The sequence below is a fragment of the Pyxicephalus adspersus genome, chromosome 1 (assembly GCF_032062135.1).
Source record: "Pyxicephalus adspersus chromosome 1, UCB_Pads_2.0, whole genome shotgun sequence".
Lineage (NCBI taxonomy): Eukaryota > Metazoa > Chordata > Amphibia > Anura > Pyxicephalidae > Pyxicephalus > Pyxicephalus adspersus.
Window position 1 is genome coordinate 136,058,954 of NC_092858.1, and position 6,000 is coordinate 136,064,953.

Consider the following 6,000-nt stretch of genomic DNA (forward strand, 5'->3'; position numbering starts at 1 on the left):
GCTGGCAAAAATAATTTTTCAAAATAACCAACTAGTACTGCTTTGTAAGTCATGCTAGTATCCTAAGGTGATCATTATCACCACGTATAATCTGTAAAATTCACATAAGCTCCGTACCATTAACAATATTCAACTCAACATATATTTAGCCTTAGGGCACCCCTATACCTGAGATAACAGTCAAAAGATCAGACTTTCTCACAGTCATTTTGTGGGCTTATAATGACATAAACATCCACAAATATAGCCAAGTATGTGTGGTTTTTGGCATATGACACACGTTTGACATCATCCCTATCATGGCAGTACAGTATCAGCTTTCGCATTATTGATGTTTGCCTATAAAGCAGTTTGCAAGAAGTTTTCTCCATATGAATAAGGGTGCCCACAGGTTTGCAATTATAATCTACAGGTTTTATAATATCCTGCTAGATGGCTGGAGTAAATTTGTGCTAAAAGGGATAATGTGCTTTTGGATGCCCATTTCACATTTTTACACTTTAGTTGGGTAACATTTATACAAAGTAGGATCCAAAGCGAAATGTCAGAAACTTTTTTTCAGCACTTGGTTGGTTTTTTACTTTTTTACATGGTTGGTTTCAGATTGCACATTCTCACATACTGTATATCTTTATTTCTTTATTGTTTAGACATCCTACACATCTTTATTCATCTTTTCTGAATGCCTGACATCAGCTCATATTACCTTTGATCACATTTTGATGACGTGCTAAAGTTATTGTTTTAAATGTATGCAACCACAGAAGGTGCAGACACCTGAACAACTTGTTTTACTAGCCTGTGCAAGAATAAAGATTTGCTTTCACATTCTAAATGCAAAAAAATGTGAAGTAGCCAAAGTACATACATTTCCAAGTGGAGTGCAAGGTCAAAGAAGTTCTGTGTTACTGCAATAAAGCAGATATTAAAGCTGACTTATCACCATCATTTTTAGATAGCTCTTTTATATAAAGCAAAAATGGCTTTGTTTATTTTTTTTTCTAAATATCTTTTTTCTGTCTCATTTCTACTCTCCTTCTGTCTTTACCTCCACAGCAGTAAAAACTAAATGCTATAGCCTCCTGGAATACATACACCATGTGTCCCAGGCTTCCCTGTGAAATGGTCATACTCAGAAGAGACTTTTTCTGCAATGAACAAAGAGTGTCAAACGCCTGCACTGTGAGATCGTCACTTCTTTTTGTTACATTTACAGAAAGATATGTCACCCATTCTTGTGCCTGTGCATTCACTGTGAGATTGGATGATGTAGGCAGAAGCCAGAAGACGAAGGAAGAAGATGGCGGTACCTGGCAAGATCGAATGAAAGCGAGGTGTGGAGGGATTGAGGGCTCTGCAGAAGTAGGAAAAGTGTCATTTTTTTTTATTGTACATGAATTCCACAAAAAGGCAAACAGCTAAACACATAGTTAAAACTAATACATTTGATTGGTTTTACAAGCCAAAGAATTTGTCATTCTTTGTAGCCAATTTTTATGCTTTAGGTGCACCCAAAAGACAGTATTACTACATCCTTAACCTTTTATTGTTTTTTAGGCACAGTCACCTATGCCAGAACAAATACCAAGCTAATGTTAGGTGCTAAGATCTGTTTTGGCAAAGGGGTGCCTTAAAAAAACAGTAAATGAGCTGTGAACTAGACTACCTTCAGAACCACTGATCGAAGAATACCCTAAGCATAATTTTAACCTTCTTGTCATCAACTCAAACACCAGGTGGTGGACATTGCTCCTAGTGCCACCCCAAAGTGCTCAGAGCAGTTCAGACTCTTAACTTTTAGATTCAGGATGCTAGCATCTCAGGTGATCTCTAGCATCTTTACAGCTGTTCCCTGATGGTGTTTAGTGATCTGTCCTGCCAGCTTACTTAGTTCTTAGACTACATTTTTATTAGTTATAGTAGGATAGGGGAAGGGTCTGAGTAGTATAGACGAAGTAAACTGGGAATGGCTGTCTCTAATCAGTCCACAAAACAGGTAAAATGGATAAATAAAGATAGCCATGCATTTTATGTACATAAAAAGTTCAGGCATAGAACAAGGGAACATGTTCATGTATTACAGAGATGTATTATATATGCTTTTTTTTCTTACATACATTTTATGGTCTAACCATATATTAAGAAATCTTTGTTCAAGAAAAAGGCAGTTAGATATGACCGCAGGTCATGGGCCTTGCTGAAAGCACAACTAAAGTTAAAAACTAAAAAATTATGAGCAAGCAGGTCCTTTATTGCATAAGGGATAAACAATGCCCTAAACAAACCTGCTGGATCGCAAATTTTTTAAATTAAGCTCACCTGTCCCTGTTTTGTTTTGTGTTGCATGCACTGCCATCTTCTTTTTTGGGGTTCCTAATCTTCAGCTATCTTGGCTAGTCTAGGATCACATAACTACCGCACATTCAGTCCCTGCAGGACCGAAGGATACCTGGCATATCCTGGCATCATACACTGAGCTGGGCATGCACAGTTCAAAGAATGTTGTGGGACATTGGCCATTCCTTTCTGCAATACATTGTCAAAGTAGTTAGTCTTATAGTTACTCTGAAAGACGGCACTTGCACTGCTTCTGTAACCAATCATCTGCTTTATCATAAAAGTCATTGTAACTTTTTATTCCATTATAATTTGAATATGTTATTCACTGGCACTCCTTCTATCATAGGTCATACACTGTGTGGATTATTTGTTTAAAGTTGTGTTCAAAGGTATAGTCTGGCTATTTTTAAACCTCCCTTCTTCTGATAATACCACTCCCTCTACACACCATTCACATGTGGAACTACCTTATCCTTATTATTCTTTTTAGTCACATATGTGGCCATTTACAGAAATCAATAAACTGTTACTTTTTTCTTCATTTGTGTTAAATGTGTAATATTATAATAGGTGGGAAAATTGCGCATTGCTTTATACAAAACAGTGTATTCTGTTGGTAACATAAATCATACAAAGTATGATATCAGTATAATTGAAGCAATATGATTGTCTGTTAGGACTTGAAAGACTCATGTCTGTGTATTACAATTACTCAAATTTCTACATTATGTACTATATACCTGGCTTGTAATGAGGCAATGTCTACTGGTATGAGCACATGTTTCCCTTAACCATTTCATGACTGGAGGATCCTGAACATAAAGGGTAGATATATTGCCTTTGTTACTGCATGGGGATCCCTGTACAATAAAGGGTCTTATATCTATAGTAGATGCTAGATATGGTGGAGAAACTTCATATTGTGTTTCAGACGATTTACACAACTTTCATCCAAGCTTTACACATGTTCCATTTGAATTTAACTGAAAATGTGAATCCCAAGTAATAGGTATTTAAATATTGTGTAAAAGTATTTATAAATAGGCTGATAAATGTGTATTTTTTGTCTGGTATTAGGCCCTGGCAATTGTAGTGTAGGCCTCGGGTATGAAAGAAAAAAACAGCATAATCAGCCAATAAATTCATGTGTTTACAAGATGCAAGCTGATAGGAATAGAAATCAGTACAACAAAGACATGAGCATACAAGTGATAACTTTTTGCTGTCTGTTTTTTTTCCTGTCCATAGGATAGATTGGTTCCAGGATGAGATGGGCTTAGAGTAAGTGGGTTGAATGATGCTGGTCATCAGACTGGGGCCATCTAGCAGTGAAAATAGGTACTGCAGGGAAAGCCTATTTTAGTTTAATACTGCAGCAAAATATGATTTTGTTTTGTTTTTTATTATACTGGGTTATTCATGTTTATATTTTTAGTTTTTTTGCCAGAGCATTTGCTTTAAAATCTGATGTAAGGGTCCAAGGTAAGTCCAGGACTTACAACTCTGCTAGTCATAATGCTAAATATTTTCTGACTCTGTGGAACTAGCAGCAATGGAAGGAATGGAGGGCAATCAACAGACCAAGAATAGAGCAAAAGAAGCAACATATTCAATGTTGATAAAGGTTAACACAGAGGAGAGAGAAAAACAATAGAAAAGGTGATCAGAAAGTAATTGTAGGGTGGCAAAAGCAGCTACAGCACAGGGAAATGTGTAGAATAGGTGTGGTGGGGAGGTTTCAGAAATGAAAACCATAAACACTGGCAGAAACCAGATACAGGCTTGCAAACAGTGGTGTAACTCCAGTTGATAAGGCTGTATAGAAACATTTCAAGGTGCAAGTGACCTCTCCTGTTACACTTGACAATGACAATTGAGATAATAAAGTAGGTAAGCTAAACAAAGTATATTTGAATCAAAGACAGGCCACTGGAGAACTTTTAAACTAGTTAGAACATCACAAGGGGCCGGTGCAGTGGATAAATCCAATGCAGTCTGCCATATGTGTTTAGGCAGAAAGTTAGAGGCAGGCCAAGTGAGAATGTTCATTTACTAGACTGCTTTCCTGCAATCAAGAAGCCAAAGAGAGGCCCAGACTAAACTCACATAGGAGCACTTCTTTAGGCATGATGCAGGAACTGTATGCAGAAAGACAGCTTCTGCTTTTTACTGTGCAACAGAAGTCATACATAAATGGTTTGCAGCCTTGCTTTTTATGCCCACCAGGCAACAATAGGCTGGAAATGGGAAGCAATCATTATTAGTTTTTGGGGTACCTCTAAATCAAACATTTCTCTACTTTATAAATATTTCTAGGTATATCAAATACTGAACTTTTGTAAAGTGTGTAGTGGGCATTAAGTTAAAAATGTCATGCCAGTTGTATTGGTTATGCAAATCCAGTTAATGTATCGTATAGGACCATGGTATTCTGGCTATCTCAGACTTTGGATGTTTGTATGGTACCACCTTTGGCCCTGTATCCATATTTGACATCACTGGGCCATTGTACACGGTAGAATATTACATTTGTAGATTCCCCTTATAGAAGGAACTGCAAATTGACAATTCTAACCTTAATTCCTCCCGGAGTGCAATCTATAGTGGAAAACAGACTGAAAATAAAAAGAATGTAATGGTTTCTGGTAAATATTGCATTTTGATTTATTCATTTTTGAATTTTAAAATTAAGTTTAATGTTCAATAATTTTTCTGTCAGTCTACTTGGGGGTGAACAAGCATGCACAAAATTAAATCTACTGAAGAGGGTAGGCTGAGGAAGGTTTTTGCACCGGTAGGCCACCAGGTCACAGCTTTAACCATTTTTAGACTTTTAGTTACCGATTCTTCTAGTAGACTGCAGAATGCTCTACAGCTGGTTTTAAGAATGATATATTTCTGACTATATGAGAGGCGTATATGCTTTTGGTTCTGGGACAATGATGTACTGTGAACTGTGTGGTGAAAGGTAAGCTATGTACTGCAGATTGTAGGGAGTGCTGTAAGATTTAAACTTTTCAACTTCCAAAGAACACTACTTAATATGGACGCTTTACAGCATATATTCTTTACATTTCTACTTGGAGTGTTTGAAAGAAGATTTAAAGAAGGGTGTAACAGAGACCAATATTAAGCACAAAGTACATAAACTAAGGAGACAAAGTAAAAAGATTAAAGAAAGCCTTAAATCTCTATACATTCAAAGTCAAAGCAAATATTCCCAAAGGAAATACATTTTATATATTGGCCATAGCACCCCAAAAGCCACCCAGTCAACAGGCTTTAGAGCTCAGGCCTTACCATCTCCCCAGGGTCAATGCCTCTTTTCTAGGCGCTAAGCACAAATGGCAGCTGCCTATATGCGTCCTGCTGACTCGTCCAAGCTTAAGCCTGCACCAGGCTTAGGCTTGGACAAGGAGTCAGCAGGACGCATATAGGCAGCTGCCATTTGTGTTTAGTGCCTGGGACCCAGTGATTTTGTAGGGCCCAAGGACAGCTGTCCATTGCTGTCAAGCATGTGTTTGATAACCCAAAGACAAGATTTCCCAATAAAGTGCCGGGAAAGGAAAAAGAAAGCATGCTCATGTCGTCATGCCTGGGCCATGTCCCCAGATCTCTAGCTTTTAATGTGAGGACTGAAATGAGAAAGTTGTCACTGGG